The sequence below is a fragment of the Bos javanicus genome, chromosome 29 (assembly GCF_032452875.1).
Source record: "Bos javanicus breed banteng chromosome 29, ARS-OSU_banteng_1.0, whole genome shotgun sequence".
NCBI classification, from domain to species: Eukaryota; Metazoa; Chordata; class Mammalia; order Artiodactyla; family Bovidae; genus Bos; species Bos javanicus.
Genome location: NC_083896.1, coordinates 34,368,093 through 34,386,995, shown reverse-complemented (window position 1 = coordinate 34,386,995; position 18,903 = coordinate 34,368,093). Strand labels below are relative to the sequence as shown.

At 46.9% G+C, this 18,903-nt stretch overlaps 1 protein-coding gene and 1 long non-coding RNA gene across 5 annotated transcripts in view; one reads left to right on the top strand and one right to left on the bottom strand.

The window, feature by feature from the left end:
- LOC133241222 (uncharacterized) overlaps positions 1-990 on the top strand; it is a 31,360-nt gene extending 30,370 nt beyond the window's left edge. Inside the window, exon 4 of the long non-coding RNA XR_009734557.1 lies at positions 550-990. This is a non-coding gene — a long non-coding RNA (uncharacterized LOC133241222). The remainder of the gene's footprint in view (positions 1-549) is intronic.
- Positions 1-18,903, bottom strand: part of OPCML (opioid binding protein/cell adhesion molecule like) — a 1,065,415-nt gene that overhangs the window by 547,483 nt on the left and 499,029 nt on the right. The window lies entirely within an intron of this gene.

Genomic DNA, 18,903 nt, shown 5'->3' with positions numbered 1-18,903 from the left:
ATCATAGGGAGGGGAATGAAGCATTAGGTGGGAGGTCTGGGCAACACAGGCCCTGAAGGGGTAGAAGGAGGTCTCCTGAGAGAGTGTGCACACTGGCCAGAAAAACAGAAGGGAAATCAGGGATCAGTGACCTCCTGGACTACAAAGAAGAGAGTGGCTAAAAGTGTGATGCTGGAGAATTCAGGCCACTGAAGGATGGCCCGCCATGCATCTGGCCTGCATGGTGGGGACAATGGTGGCTTCGGCAGAAGTGGTTTCCCCATGAGGGCAGCAGAAGTTGGGTGTTGAGCTGAGGAATGATGAAGAGAGCAGGTGGGAGCTGTGACTTATGAGACGGGGAAAGGCAAAGGGAGGCTCTAACTGCATGGACATGAGGGAGGCTGGCATTGGGTTTTACTTTATTGCCTCTATAGCCTGATAGCCCTTGGTACTGATATATGGTATCTGAAGACAAGAGTCCCTGGACCTGTCAGAGACCTGTGTGTGCTAATCACAGTATTTTGTGTGAGGCTGATGATTAATGAGTATATGCCGGATGCATTGCTTCAGGTCAGATGTTCCATCTGTGGACTTGCTCAGGGACAGACCAACCAACCAATATTCCAACATGTAAAACACAAGTACAGTGGCCATCATCAACAGCAGCAGCAATCACCACTGTGATCGTCACCACCATCATCCTCCCCATTGTCACCGTCGTCACCATCATAACCATCACCACCTCCACCATCATCCTGCTCTGTGCCAGACGCTAGGCTACGTGCCTCACAGGTACCCCCTCCTGTCCTCCTTTCAACATCTCTGGGAGAAAGGTATCGTTATGATTAGATTAAGAAACCAACACAGGGAGAAGAAAGGTTGTTCCTCGTCATTTCTAGGGACCCACAGTACAAAATGCTAAATCTTTTCCTGTCCCCATCACGGTTCACTGCTGTCCCAATAGCAGCCATAACAGTTCCTGGCAAATAGCACATTTTCAATAAAATATTTATTCAATTAATAATAAAAACCAGTGATGTACCTCCATTTCATAGCCTCCAATTTCCCAGACATTAGAGCTATTCAAGATGCACATTCCAAGTATTAGATAATTGAAGACATTTGTCTTCATTTGGACATTGGATGATATTTTATTGGTAGCAATTTAGCTTGAGATGGAGCAGAAGAATTAGGCTAGTTGAATGCATGGCAGTCCAGATGCCCTGTGCCCACATGCCGCTGAATCTGGACCATGCTGTTTGTTTATCCTGGAGGAAGCTCCTCATGGTGGGAAAGCAGGGGGCTGGGCCCCTGGTTAACACGCACTGTGGACAGGCTCCAGAGAGTAGTATTCTAATTACAGCATGACCTCAGCGGTGGGAAACATACTTGTGATGGGCATGATTACGTGGTGTGGAGTCTCTCATACAATGTTATTACATCACAGAGTCCAGCTCTGATTCCTTTGTTTGTGCATGTTCTCAAGCTCTCACCCTGGCACTTGTGTTCTGGTCACATTTTAAAATGTCCTTTTTATGGTGGGTTTTGGCTGAAAAAGCTTGAGGTACGTTGGCCTGAACAGTCTCTAAAATTCTGCTGGCCTCCCAGCAGAATCACCACAACCACACTGGTATCCAGGACTTGTCTCTGGATTAGTCCTCATCACTAATGTCCCCCAACCTCTAATACCTCTCTCTGGGGAGGTAGAAAGGGATGTGGGAAGAAGAGATACTTAGGACAAAGCTTTGTTATAGGAGGTAAAAATGAACCCAGCCCTGTCTAATCTCCCACCTAGTAACCTCAAGCGTTCTTTAAAAATGGAATTGGGTGACTGCCTGTAGTATGTTTCAGGAAGGAACATCGCCCCACAGATGCACTATCGTGTGGCAAGGCTCCGGTTATCAATTAAGGCATGGGAATAGGGCAACAGGTGTCTGTCTTGCCCCTAAAACAGAACATAATCCCAATGCTTGGACCTCTTACTTCTATTAGGAAGATTGAACGACTCGGTATAGGACACCAGAGAGACAGAGAGAGTTTGGAACCTGCTACTTCAATTGCTCCTACGAAAAATAATATTTAAAAGCACAATAATAATAGTAACAGTAACAATAATAACTGAACGCACACAGCATACCCGAGTCTGAATTAAATGACTTATACACGTAACTGCATCAGCCTGCCCAACAGTCTTAATCTCATAGATGGAAAACTGAGGCTCAGAGAGGGTAACATTTGCATAAGATCAGAGTGTCAGGAATGGAGATCTCGCTCTAAAGGCTCAGGTATTTCCTTCTAGCATGGGAACATCAGAAATCTGGTGCTTTCAGCATCAGAGCCCCTCATGCAAAGCCGGGAATCCCACGTATGTGAAAAGCACAACTGTTGTGCAAGCAGGAAGCCAGAGCAAGGCCAGCAGCAGGGCTGAGGACAGCAGGGATGAAAAGGGGAACAGGGGCGCAGGCAGGGCAGGACCCCTGGGAAAGCACAGGCCGCCTCGCTTGGCGCAGGGTAAAGCAAGACTGTGAAATAAAGCTGCGTCTTCTGCTCTATTTTCCACCCTATCCCTCCCCCTCTCCATCTGTCTGTCTCTTCCCTTTTCTCTCCCCCTCTGTCTCTTCTCCCCTTGCAAATCTTCATCTGCTAATTTCCATCCAACACGTTTATGAATTAATTCCATCACTTCTTTATTTCTGTGTCAAGATAGGCTGTTTCCTAACCTCCCCCACCCCCTGGTAAAGTGTGCATTTTGTCCCACAGGCTGTTTTTCTGATAACTCCTGGACTGAGTCACTTACTCTGACATCCACCCAAGCCACTGAGGGTCCACAGAGATGAGAGGCCAGGTCTAAAACTGGACAACCTAGTTGTCAGGCAGTGGGGCTGAGAGACACTGAGGCTGAGGACTCTGGGGCTCTGGGAGAAACAGGAGAAATCAATAAACAAACTCCCCAGATGCTGAAACAGGGCTAAAGTGACTGTCTTCTGCGAGAGGCAGGGTCTGTCGGAAACGAACCTCACCATCCTCATTTTAATGAGAGCCAACTGATGGTGCTGGGCAGGGGGGTTCTAAAAATAGGTTTCTTGGAAATGTAGAAACAGAGACAGACACAAACAGAATGCCAAGCTATAGCCTGGTGTCTTTTCAGCTCTGAAATACCTATGCTTCTAGGCATGATGAAACTATTGAAGAAGAGATTCTGAGATCTTCATAACTTAAATCAATCAAGAATAAGTGCATTTTAAAGACAAGCAATGTAAAGAGATGGGTTGTTCTAAGAGCAAGAGAAAGAAACAGTGTATAAAGGGCCAGACCTGCTGGCTTGTAAATATGTGTTTGATAGACAGACTGGTAGATTGGTGGACGGATGGATGCATTTAAGGGGGAAGGAGCCATGAGGATGCTATTTGCAGACTTGGCAAGGAGAAGACAGCCAGCACCAGCAACAGGAATACAAGGAAGTCCAGCACACAAATACGCCCCAAGGACAGCAGTTACAAGCACACACAGGGGGCTAGTGCAAAGGGATTGGACAGGACAGAGCTTCAGGCTTTGCAAAAGTGACTTCCAGTCTCCTCCCTTTGAGGTCCTCACCTGGAAACTAAGTCACTGAACCAAATGATTTGCAAATTCCATTCCAGAGGGAACAGCCTACATATCCATGTCCACTGCGGAAACAGGGGCCTTTCCACCCGCATCTCTCTCTGCTTCAGCCAGAGCTGCTTTTCTATACAAAGCACCCTCCTCGGCACATCCAACTCCCAAGCTCACCTCAACGCCCAGCTCGCATGTCACCTTCTCTAGGTAAATCCCCAGTTTCCCAGCATAAGTGCTCTCCACCCCTCAGCCCCTCCTCAATAGCTCCTTCCTGTCTTCTTATTGTGATGCGTTTGGCCCAGGTTAGTCCAGGGCATTTTCTCTTTTCTACATGTTGGAGAATCAGTCTGCCTCCATCCTCAGCATCAAGCACAAAGCTTAGTAGAAGTAGGTGCTCAATACACATGTGCTAAATGTATGGCTGTGACACTTTCCCCAGAAGGACCGACTTCACAGCAGCTTCTGTGTTTAACTGGGTGGATGCTGCAGCGCCGCACAGCAGACGCCTGAGGATGCTTCCTGATGAATCATTCCAGGAAGAAAACCCGAGAAGAGGGAAGCCAAGCACAGAAACTAGCTCAATTATCATCCCCAATCCAGGCCTGGGTTCCCCCTGCCTGCACGCCTTCCAGTGTCATGGTGAAGACAGCTTTTCCCAGAGAAAGGAGTGAGCCTGGAACTCACGTCTCTTTGCAATTAGCAAGCGCCCGCATGGTAAACGGGCTCATTTTGCTCATACATCAGCAGTTTGCCTAATCAGTGATTTCTACTCAGAGCTGGAGGAAAAGATTTCGAGTCTGGACCATGGTGTGAGTGAATGGAAGATGGTGGTTCACAGGAAAACCCTGACTATTATTCTTATATGTGTCATAGAGGGGGTACCGCACTGAGTGAAGGATGTGGTCATTTGTTTCTTTACAGATACCCTTTTCATGGGCAAATCTGTCTTTAACATGACTTTTCACACTGGCTCTTGCTTGGGCCCTTGCACTTGTATGGTTCTGACTTTAAAGACAGCCCACATTCCAGACGAGGTCCTGCCAACAACTTGGGAGCTACTATTTAGATCCAGCCACAGGCAATCAGGCTTCCTAGGTGGTGCTAGTGGTAAAGAACCCACCTGCCAGTACTGGAGACATAAGAGACAGGTTCAACCTCGGGTTAGGAAGATCCCCTGGAGAAGGGCGTGGCAACCCACTCCAGTATTCTTGCCTGGAGAATCCCATGGACAGAAGAGTCTGGTGGGCTACAGTCCACAGGGTCTCAAAGAGCTGGACACGACTGAACGGCTAGCATGCACCGGAAAGCATGCAACTGCATTCCATTTTGAGGCTCTGCCTTATTTTGTGCTATATTTAATCTTTAAATTGGGGGTGCTCCACCAGCTTACCTTTTCACTTCAGCACCTGTGACCTCAGAGCATCATGCCCCCCACCAGCGTGTCTGCTCTATGTGGATGAGAAACAAAGACAGACTGTTTTATCTGCCAAACAGAACTGCACCTGCTCGGCGGAGCGCCTGGAGATCCGTGAATGTGGACTTGCGGCGGTGGTACTTGATCTGGTCCCGAGCCCCAAGCACAGGACCTTGGCGGGCGCCACCCACCCACACTCAGGACCGCACAGGCATGACATGGCAATTTCAGGGTCCTTGGGAGGGTAATCACTCTGTCCTAGAATTCTGGACTAGGCAGGGATCTTAGACATTGTTTGTGCTCACTTGTAGATAATGCTAGGAGCCTGTGTGTGACCCCTGGCTAGTGGTTCCCAGTTCGTTTGGGAATTTCCCATGGACATGAGTATCGCTACATCAGATGGCCTTACATTATCAACAGGCAGCTCCTGCTGTTAGGATGCGTCTTTCTTATATCCATTCAGCCCATTTCTAACCCAGCAGGAGAGAAATGGGAGGCAGGAGAGGATGCCAAGGTCAAGGTTATCAGTAACTGTTACTTCTTCTTCCTATGGTAATGACAACATTATTATTACCAACTGTTGCCATGGTTGTTGTTGCTGTTTCATCATTATTTATTATTATTTTCCACCTCAGCATTGCCCCCTACTAACTCCAGGGCCACCAGCTGTGTCTTGACCCCTCTGGCTCTACACGCCCACACCTGAGTTATTTCCCCATCAACTGTGGGTTCAGGCCGGTGAATGTACATGGCAGGATTGGGGCTGAGCCCATCCTGCTGGCAGCAGTTTTAGGGGAGGGAGGCACTCAGAGGCTGGCGAGGTCTTCCTGCACTGAGCCCAGAGGGCAAGACATGTGCACACAGCGGTGACAGGTCCAGCCCAGGAACCCCCCACACCCGCCGCAGATGAGGATGAAGAAGCAGGAAACACAGGCAGAAGGAAAGACCCCTTTCTGCACAGACCTTGTCTGAATAACACTGACTCCAAACACACATGGAAATATAACTTGAAGAAGAAGAGAATCACCAGAAACACCCAGATTCCCCGTCTCCTTCAACAGAGAGATGTTATGGAGAGGAGCTCAGCAGACACGGGTGTGATATTATGGTGGGAGCATGGACTCGGAATCCTTCAGACTGGGTCCACTGCATGGCCCCGCCGCTGAGCAAGGGTAGCCACGTCTTCCAGCGCCTGAGCCCAGGGCTCTGGTCTGGAAGTGGAGGGTAATCAGAGCACCTGTCCATCTGGAGGTGGGGGAATGATGTCAAGAGACAGCCCGTGGAACGACAGGGTCTCCGTAAAGAGCATAGCTTTCCCTTCCCCACCTCTAGTTCTTCTCGCACACTCTGTCCTCCTCTCTTCTCCTGCCTTATCCCCATCAGTACTTTCAAAGATCAAACCAACTCCCATTCTTCCATGGTGTCACCGTCCTCATGGGGTCCCTGGGGCCACCCCAGAAGACACTGTGCATATCACAGTTAGCATGGACATCACGTGACATGACCATCTGCTAGGAGGACTCAACGGCCCCTTCTCTGAAGGCCAGAGAGAAAGGTGTTTTCCGGCCATCGTGGCAAGAAGAAGGAGGCTTGACGAGGCTGTGTGGTTTGCTGGGCTGCACAGCCCAACCAGTGGATCCGCACTCATGGCCAGGTACTCCCAACCCCTGCTTTCTTTATGGCAACATGCTCTGTTTCTCATTCTCCTTTCTCAAGGGTGGTGTTGTTCTTACCTGCCTAAATTGTTGGTTCAGGACATGACCATCCCTATGCCCTTCTGTCTCTCGTGCTGCTCAGACGTGGCTGGCAGCCCCGGAAAGGGCAGATAACCAGAGTTCAAATGTGGACCCTGTGACTGGGGGAGTTCCTGATTCTCATCAGCCCCGTTTTCCTCACCTGGAAAGACTAGCCATCCAACCTGATAGGGTTGCTATTAGGATTAAGTTCATTAATCCTCGTTAAGCACTTAATGCATTTTAATACCCAAGACTGCAGTGGATGCAGAGATGAGATGCCCCTGTTCACCTTCAGGGGATGCTCGCTGGTCCATAGCTATCAGATGATGGCTTCAGCACTCTCCTCATTCCCAAGGCAGGGAAATCCCTCCCCAGTGGGGTCCCTCCCAGTTCTTCCTGGGGAATCCTTCCACAGGACAGCCTGTCTCCAATGACTGACCAAGGTCCCGAGTGAAGGCCGGGTCATTACCACCCAGTGAGGGAAGATGCTGACAGGGCTATCACACCCTGACCTCTGATCCTCCTGTTCCTGCCCCCACAGTTGTCCATCCCAAGGAAATTCCCTAATAAGCATCTCGTGCCCCAAACACCACCTCAGAGACCCCAGCTTAGGACAGACATGATTATTATTGTCATCAAGCCCTTTGACAGCTTTTCCCAGCCTCTGTTTACTGAAGTGTAATGAAATTAAAAGATGCTTGCTTCTTGGAAAAAAGCTGTGACCAACCTAGACAGCATATTAAATAGCAGAGACATTACTTTGCTTACAAAGGTTCATCTAGTCAAAGCTACGGTTTTTCCAATAGTCATGTATGGATATGAGAGTTGGACCATAAAGAAAGCTGAGTGCCAAAAATTGATGCTTTTGAATTGTGGTGCTGAAGAAGACTCTTGAGAGTCCCTTGGACTGCAAGGAGACACAACCAGTCAATCCTAAAGGAAATCAGTCCTGAATATTCATTGGAAGGACTGATGCTGAAGCTGAAGCTCCAATACTTTGGCCACCTGATGCGAAGAGCTGACTCATTGGAAAAGACCCTGATGCTGGAAAAGATTGAAGGCAGGAGGAGAAGGGGACAACAGAGGAAGAGATGGTTGGATGGCATCACTGACTTGATGGACATGAGTTTGAGCATGCTCTGGAGTTGGTGATGGACAGGGAAGCCTGGCATGCTGCAGTCCATGGGGTTGCAAAGTGTCGGACATGACTGAGCGACTGAATTGAACTGAAACTTGTTTCACAGGGCTATTGTGAATATTTTTTAAAATGATGTGTGTGGATCCCTGGAAGAGCACCCCACATCTGGAGCAGGGCTGACACAGCCATGGCCCCTTAGCAGAGAGCTCTGTGCATACTTGACGGTCCACTGACCTTTAAATCAGAAAGAGCCCAGGGCAGCAGCTCTGATGCTCCAAGAGAGGGAACACATGTCTTCCAGGCTCTCTAGATGCCAGAATAGAGGACTCAGCATCGCAGGGATCACTTGCTCTTAAAGCCACACTCGACAGCAGCCTCCTTGCTCTCAGTGTCCCAAGTGGTGCACTGGTATTTGTAACGATGCTGAAACTATTTCACATGCATGGTTTTTATATCTTTACCACATTTTATTATGGAATGTGATATGTGATAATACAGTAATCAATAAATAATAATCATATGATAGTGGCTAAATGTCTGCTTTTTAAAAAACTATTATTACTATACCCTCATCCACAAAACAGTGTTCTAAATTCTCCCTAAAAGTTTTTGTGAAAAGAGGAAGCACAGAAATAAATGAATGAAGATGAATCATTGGGCTGGAAGAGATCCTTGGTTTGGGTGACAAGTGTCATATGTGTCTATCCATTTCAGCATGGCCAGAACCCTTAACCCCATGTGCTCAAAGCCAGAACAATCATCACACCGGAGAATCCTACCTCCCGGCGTGCATGCCTACCCAAACTTCATCCCACCGAACCTGACAGCTCTTCACTATGCACCTCAACCCTTCTGCCCCCTCTTGGTAGAAAAGCAGCATCTTCAAGGTCTGCTCACCTTCACAAGGAAAGGGAAAGACCTCACGCACAGCCTCAGCTGATGCTGAGCTCTCCTGATGGAAAGGAGCCCACAGCCACCGCTGGAGATGGAGCAGCCAAGCAAAACTTGGGCAGCGTCAACCGCACAGCTCGGTCAACATGCAGCATGCAGCTTGAGTCATAAACTGGAAACTGAAGAAGTTGAGGGAAGGAGTGAGACAGGAGACAGGCTTCCAAGACAGTGAGCGAGCCTGTCGTCAACGGGGGGAGAGAGAGAATAGGAAGCCTTCTTTCCTCGGTGGTCAAGGCTAACGATGCTGTCAGGCAGGAGAGCAGAGGCAGTCACAGCGGGAGCTGGTTTTAAAAGAGCTGAGCAGGTTGTTTGTGGCACCTTGAGTCTGAATTGTCTTCAACAGGATAAAAGTGAAGACAGAGAGGTCGTCTGGAGATGCCAAGGATTAGAACTGGTGGCTGATGAATTTTAAAGTGCAGGGAGAGGAGGCAGAAGATGGGGATGTGAGTCTGTGCTTCATATATGTGGTTCCATTTAAGTGTATTCATCAATTGTAATAAATGGTCAAGACAAGAGGAAATCCCTAAATGGCAACCGTGGAGATCACCAGGATTTTACCAGTATCACAAAATGCTCACACCAAAAAGCTTTATGTTCTCGAAATACTGTCCAAATTCACAATAAAGAAAATCCATGTGTTAGTTATTCTATGTCATCACCTTTCCTCTCGACTCGTAGCAGAAACTATTACTGCCCCACCTGCAAACGTTTCATTTCAGTGTGATCTAGATGGTTTCCTGTTTCTAGTTTCAGCCTCTCTGCGCCTGAGGGCTTTTGTAAGCTGGCAGAAAGTCATTCCCACAGTGTAGATAGCAGGTCAAAAGTGCCAAGGGCAACTTTCAGTCAGTAATTGACAGAAATGACCATGGAGATTAACCAGCTCCTAATCTTTGTTGGAATGATCCACAAGCACATACTCCACACCATCTCCCAGGGTTCAGTTACCCTCGGGTAGCTGTCTATTTTATCTTAGTTATCTAAGGTGTTGGCATACAATTGCTAATAATTTTCTCTTACAATTCTTATTTCTGTGAAGCCATTGGTTGTGCCTGTTTTTATTTCTGATTTTAGTAATTTGAATATTCTCTACTTTTGTGTTGTTTAGTCTACCTAAAGCTTTGTTAATTTTGTCACTGTTTTCAAAGAACCAACTTTTAGTTTCATTGATTTTCTCTGTTATTTATAATTCTTTTTTCCACTGACTTTGAGTATAATATTATTTTTTGTCTGCTTGCTAGAGGTTTAGTTTACTGTCCTTTTCCATTGTCTTAACGTAGAAGGTTAAGATTTTTGATTTGACATTTTTCCTCTTCTTAAATGGGGCATCTGTGGTGGCTCAGCTGGTAAAGAATCTGCCTGAAATGCGGGAGACCTGGGTTCGATCCTGAGTTGGGAAGATCCCCTGGAGGAGGGCATGGCAACCCACTCCAGTATTCTTGCCTGGAGAATACCATGGACAGAGGAGCCTGGTGGGCTACAGTCCATGGGGTCACAAAGAGTGGGGCATGACTGAGCGACCAAGCACACACACTCTTTTTTAAAAAAGGGTTTACACCTCTATATTCATCTCTAAGCAGTGTGTTAGCTGCATCTGTATTTTTCTTGGTTGTGTCTTCATATTATTGATTGTTCTTTTCATCTCATTATGGTTGGATGCCACACTTTGTACATCGATCCTTTAAAAGTTGTGGAGGCTTGCTTTATTGCTTAGCGTGTGATCTATCCTGGAGAACGTTCTGTTTATATTTGAGAGCAATCTGCTCCTCTATGCCTGAGCTGGCTGGTCCATAGCCACCTGTTGGTTCTCACTGCTTTACACGTCTTTTCTTTCTTTGTGGACCTTCTGCCGAGTTTTGTCTCTATTATTGAAAGTGGGTTATGAAGTTTCCAACTATTATTGTTGAATTATTCATTTCTCATCAGTTATGTCAGTGTTTGCTTCATGTATTTTATGACTCTCTTGGTAGATGCATATGTATTTATAATTTTTATATCTTCCTGATGCATTGGCCCTTTATCATTATAAAACCTCCCTCAATCCATAATGTTGTTTTTGCCTGTTTGTTTTCTTTCAAAGTCTATTTTGTGGTATAGCCAGTCTAGCTTTTTTTTTTTTTTAATTCCTGTTGGCATTGTGCATCTTTTCCATGTTTTTATCTCCATTACATTTGTTTCTAATGTGTGTGTAGTTGGATCTTGTTTTTTTATGTTTTCAGTCAATCTTTGTCCTTTGGTTTGTTTAATCTACTCACATTTAAGTTATTATTGCTGTATTCAGACTTACTTTTTGTTTTTTCTATCTCTCGTGTCTTTTTTGTTTTTCCATTTTGCCTTTAGTGCTTTCCTTTGGGCACTCATGGCTCTTTACAATAAGAACCCAACCCTCTCTCCCCACATATTAAACATTTTATTTTTAATGACATCATTTTCCCATGTGTATCCTATAAACAAACCCTCACTTCCAACCTCACACATGGCTCCCAAACATGCTTCTTCCCCTGTTGTTTCCCCTCCTCTGGATAATCTTACTATTCCTCTCTATGAGAGGCCAGAACTGAGCCCAAAGTGGGGATGAAGCAGCCTCTTCCAGGAGTAGGAAGTGGTTGCTGCTTCCACGTCTTTATAATAAGAATAGAATATTTCTATGTGTCTTCACCTGTCACTTCTCACTTAGACATGGAATGGCCCCTCTGTGGCACTTTCAGTGGCTGAGGGCTTCCCCCTTTGTGACCGTGTGGAGGTGACAGGTGAAGTGTGAAGATGCTTGGATATGGAGACTCCAGGGAGGCCGGGTGCCCTGCAGTCCCTGCTGAGGACACGCTCTCCCTGTCCCTGCCTCTCACTCTTCCCACCTCCAAGTGTATTCTCCATCCTCCCAACTTTACCCTTCATCCCCACCTCTAAAGCACACCCATAGGATGCTCTTGGTGATACAGGAGATAAGAATCCACCTGCTAAGGTAGGAGACATGGGTTCTATTCCTGGTCCGGGAAGATGCCACATGCCATGGATCAACTAAGCCTGTGAATCACAACTGCTGAGCCTGTGCTGTAGAGCCTGGGAGCCATGGAGCCTGCATGTCCTAGAGCCAGGGCTCCACCACAAGAGAAGCCATATAGTGAGAAGTATACATAACCAAACTAGAGAGTAGCCCCCTCTCACCATAACTAGAGAAAGCCTGCATGCAGAATGAAGACCCAGCACCATCACAAATAAATAATTAATCACAAAAATTGAAGCACACGCATAGGGGACTCACTATCTAGCCCTAAATCTGGATTTGCAGGATCCTAAATCCACCAAATCTTGCCAGCTCCAACTCAGCCCCACATCCTGTGTGTGACCTCCTGTATGTCTCCTAGAACCACCGTGTGGCCACCACAGGTCCTCTTCTTCTCTGCCAATGCTATCATGGAGGTACTTGCTTTTCTGGGGCTCAAGGGCCGGAGTACTTGCTGTTCCAGGTGCCCAGCATCATAGAAGAAGCAGGCCCCTGGTGCTGGTCCCCAGGCAGGCCTGGTGTGGATTCCTGCTCAAGACAGCTTCCCTAAGGCAGTAGTGTCCTGGCAGAGGCAGTTTTCTAATTTTTGTGTCTTTGACTGGGAATGGGGGCAGCTTCTTATGTGTAAAACAGAACCTGTTGGCAGCCCCCACCCCCCAGTTCTGTGGTGTGACTTGCTGAGCGTTCAACCCACTCTACCATCCCTCCCCATGCCATTTCATGTCCCACACTGAGCACCTCTGAGCAAACCTGTTGCAGAATTTTCTGCTCTCTGCAGGTGGAACCTGCCTGATGCAAGGGCCAGCCACCTACCAAGGTCACCCATCTGAAAGGTACCGGCCACATGCAACTCACCAGGTCCTATTCATCACCAGGGGAATACCCCCCATGACATGTCAGACAGAAAGCTCCAGTATTCATTTTCCGGTGCATCTCTGTGTACATTTTATTAAAGCCATCGTTTGTCATGGTAAACAGCTGTTGCCACACAAAGAGAAACTGTCAGATGATACGGCATTTGGGAACGGCGACACTTTCCTCTTGGTGTCTTTTTCCTCTCTTTCTCTCCATCCTGTCTCAGCTATTGCTGTGGCGGCCATGGGCAGCCCGGCAGACAAGAGGCTCTGTTTGCCAACGAAGGGAAACAGGGGGAGGAACAAGCCTGTCCGTGTTGTCACTCAGCTCTGAGATCTTTGTGGAAACCATGACCTCCACTGGCTCTGCTTGAGGCGCCAAGTACTCATGTCACAGGCCAGAGGTTAGTCACTTTGTACATAGTAACTTTATTGATGGGAAAGAGTGCCTTTCTCTCCCCAGGGCTGCTGCCACCTCGAACCAGGATCGGGGCATCTGAGTGTCCCAGATCTAAGGAGAGCCTCGCCTGGCCCACGCCGGCACTGGCCCCTCAGCTGTCCCTCTGCCCTGGGCAGTGCCAGCGAGGATGAATGTTTTGTGTTTGCTGCTTGTTTGTTTTTAATCAGCTTGCCCACTTGTGCCAGCGTCTACCTTGGCAACCACTGTCCACTCCTGGAGGAGGCCTCTTCATCCCCACTTTGGGCTCAGTTCTGGCTTAGACTTGAACACAAATGCTGTCCCTGTTCTCAGGGACTTGCATTTTGTGAGTGACGCCAGCCTGGCTCTGAGCAGGTGGGCCTTGTCAAGAAACAGAATCGCTCCATCTCCCCCAAATCACTAGCTCAGATACCCCTACTCTTATCAAACGACCCCCTCTCCTGCCAGGTGTCATCCAAGCAGCATCTTTTTGGCCACTTTGGGGCCCTCACCCCGGGCTCCTCTCTTTCCCAGCAAAGACCTCTAGTCTCTTTGCTTCCCCCGGAACCAACTTGGATTTCATGGCCTGCTGTTCCATTTGGCCCAATGCCTTAAACTCCCTCGCTCATCACTCTTCCGGTCAAGACCTCATCACCAAACCCCTGGAAGTCTGGAAGAACCCAGCTTCCTCTGAGCCTTGACTGAGAACAGCAGCACAGCTCAGGGCACAACAGGGCAGGCTGCTTTCTCATCAACTCACGCTCACCGAAGTCAAGGGACCTCCACTCTGCCCTCCCTGTTCTCTGCTACTCATCCCACCACTCCCCATGGTGTCTTCCCACCCTCTGTGATCATCTCCATCCTTGGAGTCCCACTCATATCCTCCGCTCTCAGCACATGGACCTGCTACCTTAGAGACAGTGAGCACCACCAGTGGAACCCCTCTTACCTTCACTGCCCGGGCATGTCTGGGCTCTCTTGCCCTCCAGTGACAAAGTTCTGTCCCTCTTGTGTCTGCCCTGTAGCTCCACCCATGCTTTTGATCCATCCCTCTTGGTTTCTCAGGCAAATAATCCTAATGAACACTCTCTGAATTTATTGTACTTTCAGTCTCATCGCCTAAAGGTTGTCTTCTCCACTGGCTTTTAGATACATGAAAAGTTAAAATAAAAAAGAAAAATTACTCCAGCCTTTTTTGGCTTTTTCTCTATCACTGTCGCCCCATCGTAGACAAGTATCTCTAGGAGTTTTCCAATCACGCTTCTTCTCACCTCTCATCTCCCAGCCGCGTCTCTGCGCACACTAACCTCTCCATCAGACAGTTCCTCCTGTGGCTGTGGAGAACCACCGGAACACCATTTCCACTGGATACTCTTAAACATTCATCTTCTTGACAGCTCTGCATCTTTCAACACTTTCTCCTCCTGCACACCCTATTTTCCTTGATTTCCTTCCTTCCTCCAAGTCTACTCTTGCTTTTTTTTCATTGCAAGTTCATCTTCTTTGAAGGTTGGAGGCCTTCAAGGCCTTCTTATGGGCTCTACATTTCCTCCAGAGCCTATGGCTTCAGAGATTACTTATATGAACATAACTCCCTATTTGGTTTCTTAAGCCTATGCTCCCTCACTATCTGCGTCTCTGTCTCTCTCAACATTGCTTCTAGGACTCATCTGTTCATTCTCTCAACAGTGACGAGCACCCAGTAGGAGGCAGATGCTGTTTTACTTATTGTTAATACAGAAGTGGATGAGATACACAATGGCATTGCCACATTAAGCCCAGTGCGGTGTGCAAGACAACAAACAAAAGAACAAATATAGTGATAGCAGATGATAAGTACTCCAAAGAAAACTGAAGCCAGGTAAGACAATAACAAGGGGTGGAAATCCGATTTTAAATTGTGTGCTTATGGAAATCTCTGATGAAAATATATTTGATCAAAAACTTAAAAGCGAGGAGATGAACCACATGATGCTTTGGAGGAAAACAATTTCAGGCAGAGAAAAAAGCAAGAACAAAGACAACCAGTGGAAGCATATGAGGTATATATATAGGATATAAACTCATCATAACAATGAAACATGTATGGGTCCCTTGATTTACTCAACTTCTCCAGCTTGGATGTTCACCCAGGTTTGGGGGCAAGAAACCGCAGTTTCCACATCCAATCCATTACTAAGCCCTCTAACATTCCCTGAAATCTCTCTTCTCTTCTACCTGGCGACGGGTGGAAGACAAGAGACTCTCTCCCTCTGGCTCTGCTTCCCTGACTCCAGGATCTGCACAAACACAGGAGGCTTGACTTCCAGGCTGTGTCCTCTCCTGGTTTCCCCATCAGATTGCATGTAAGCCAGCCCTGACCAGCTGTCTCCACCGATGTAAGAGTCAGGGAGACTGACAACTTGCCCAGCATAAGGTGTTGCTGATCTGGCCATGGGAAAGTAAGTCCTGGGAGATAAATCCTATTGTGAACATCACAGCAAATGAGGGAAGAGGTGCCAACAATTTCCAGCTGATCTATACGGAGCTGCTTTTCTGCTCTGCGCTCACATGGGGTGGATGAATGCTAGACTTAGGTGTCAGGCTGGGTAGGAGGTGGGGGCACGGGTCTCACATTCAGAATGTGGGATTTGTGATGTCTCAGTATCCATTCTCTCAGTGAAGTGGTGTTCATGAGGAGAGCTATGTCTTCCATCAAGAATACCTCCTATAAAAGGTAGACGGTCATTGATTAATCCCTAACAGTTGATGTGGTCGATGCCAGGCCACCTCTGATTGGTGTTTATTTCCTTCCTGGAGGCCAAGGATGAGGTTAGCACACAGAGTAACAGACAGCTCCAAATTCCTATCAGGTGTTCAAGTTGATTTGCAGGAAAATGGGATGATGGTTTTATAATAGCTAATAGAGTTTCTGATTTAATGCAGCTGCTAGAAATTAGCAAGGACTCCATTGAAAGCTTCCCAGTCACTTATAATAACAGGATAATAAATCATCCCCAGCACTTTCTGGCATTTATGATTCTATTAGAAACAGAAGACCTGGTTCAGTACTCTTCTCAGTTTATTTTTCATTTATTTATTAAATCACCTTTTAAAGTTCAAGGGAAAAAAATACATTGTTCTCACTTTGCTGCCAAATGTATGAGTGAGTGTCCCCATGGAATTCCTTACTGCAAAAGGGATTAGGGAGAGAAGAGGCAGCATCTTTAGAAGAAGCCATCTAAACTTTTTGAAATTTTCATTGTTTTGGGAACAGTGTCATGCATCACAGAAAGAGCTAAATGTGGGATGTGAAGACCCTGGTCCTAAACCCATGCTCTTCTGCAAACTGCCTGGTTGACACTGGACTGACCTTTCAGTATCTAAGGGTTTTCATTGCCCCCTGATTTGTAGAAGCAGGATCACCATCTCTTCTCTTTATCTATTTGCATGGTAGTTGGTGTGTCTGCTAAGTCACTTCAGTCATGTCTGACTCTGTGCAACCCCATAGACGGCAGCCCAACAGGCTCCCCCGTCCCTGGGATTCTCCAGGCAAGAACACTGGAGTGGGTTGCCATTTCCTTCTCCAATGCATGAAAGTGAAAAGTGAAAGTGAAGTCGCTCAGTTGTGTCCGACTCTTAGCGACCCCATGGATGCAGCCCACCAGGCTCCTCTGTCCATGGTATTTCCAGGCAAGAGTACTGGAGTGGGGTGCCGTTGCCTTCTCTGAAGTTGGTGTGTCTAATAAAACGATACATGTGAAAGTGCTTTGTAAATTGTCAGGCTCAATGGGTGTTAGTTATTTCCATTCATGTAGAGCTTTTTTTTTTTTTTTTTTTTGCTGGCTGGAAACACTTATCCAAAGTAGAAGGCGCTCATTGATAAGGTATTTACAGCTGTTTGTTCTCCCTGGGCTCCTAAGGAAGAACTTTCTCTGCTGGATCTCTGAACCAAATTCTCCACTGTGTCAATAACAACGAAATGATACCCCCAAAATATCAGAGTCTGGACCTGAGCCAGCTCACTGCTAAATTCGGCTCATAGACAGCCATCTATTCATCTGCATGTCCCAAATCACGAGAAATCACATGTCACTCTCATGGAACATGAAGTCACACATTCGCACGCTTGTGGCCATATTTTTTCATATTCTTATAATAACACTTTGGCAGAACCTGTGCCATCTAGTTCTTGAATTGTAAATATATAAAGGAGATGCTTAGGAGCTATGAGAACGTCTGTACCCAGAATTGGCAGACAGAATTATCTAGAACATGTGTAGGAATCTTCAGTGACCTACCTGATCTATGAACGTGGTGAAATAGGAAGCTGTTTCAATATATTTAATTCAGTTCAAAAACATATTCATTAAGCTGTCTCTGTAGTGCATAGCGCCATGGTGCCTAGACAGAAATATCTACTCTATGGTTCCTTGCCCTAGAGGAGCTTATTATCTCTTTGGAAAGATGATGCACACAGAAAGTCACTGGAGGAATCATGAGATTCTATACGGCTGATTAAGAGTTGAAATAGAGGATTTCCCTGGTGGTCCAGTGGTTAAGAATCTGCCTGTCACTTCAGGGGACACAGGCTCCACCCCTGGTCCAGGAAGATCCCACATGTCATAGAGCAGCAAAGCCCGTGCACCACAGTTACTGAAGCCCATGCATGCTAGAGCCCGTGCTCTGCAACAAGAGAAGCCCCTGTATGAGAAGCCCCCAGACCGTGACTAGAGAGTGGTCACCACTCGCCTCAACCAGATAAAACCCACACGCAGCAACGAAGACCCAGCATGGCTGAAATCATTTTAAAAAAGAAAATCTTAAAAACGTAGTTGAAATGGACCCAGATACCCGTGGGAATCTTGGCAGAAGACGTGGGAGCTGAGCTGAGCCACAGAAGCTTGATGGACGTGGGGGAAACTCAGGGAGGAGAGAAGGGGTGGATGCTAGGGGCAGAAACATGTGCCGGATGCAGGACACATAACTGGGGCTCCCAGCTGATCTTGGCAGGTAGAGACACCACACTCCCAGCAGATGTAGTACAAAGAAGTGTCAGCAGTTGATGAAAAATGGGTGGTGAGGTAGGAGATGAAGGTAGAGAAATAGTTTGAGCCAGGACTGGGAAGGCTTTAAAAGAACAAGACCTTTAACTTCTAATAAGCTAGAAGCCACTCTGGTTTTTAAGAAAGCAGGGGCAGACATGTCAGAATTGGGTTAAAATAGTTAGTCTGCCATCACAGTGGAGAGAAGGGATCAATAGCATGGAGACCAAACAGGGGACTTTTGCAATTGAAATGATGAGAGGTAAACTAAACCCTCTGTAAAACTGGGGTGGTCATGTGCAAAATCACGGTTGTGTCCTTCCTGCAGTCGTGTCCTTTACATAGCTCATCATGTGAGTGGCACCCCTTGGAGGTGTGAAGGTATTAACAAAAGATATTTCTGGGATGGGATTGACAAGGCTTATAAATAAGGAGATTTTGGGGGTGAGGGAGAAGGACTCATTCCTTGAACCTCTGCTCTCACCTGGAGAACTTATGTGGCCCCCTGGCTTTAAGTCTTATTGCCAGACTAACGACTCAAGGTACACATTTACATCTTTCTCTGAATCCCAGAACTGAAGCTTCTTCTGCTCACTTACCCTCTCAATTCAGATTTCCAGTAAACAACTCAAATTTTCTCCCATTTCAAACTTGCCTCTCCCACGTTTCACATCTCAGTAAATGTCAACTTGATCTTTTCAACTGCTCAGAATCAAAATTCTGGATTCATGCTTGGTTCCCATCCTTTTATATCTCACACCCTATCCATCAGCAAGTAGTGCCAGATCTAC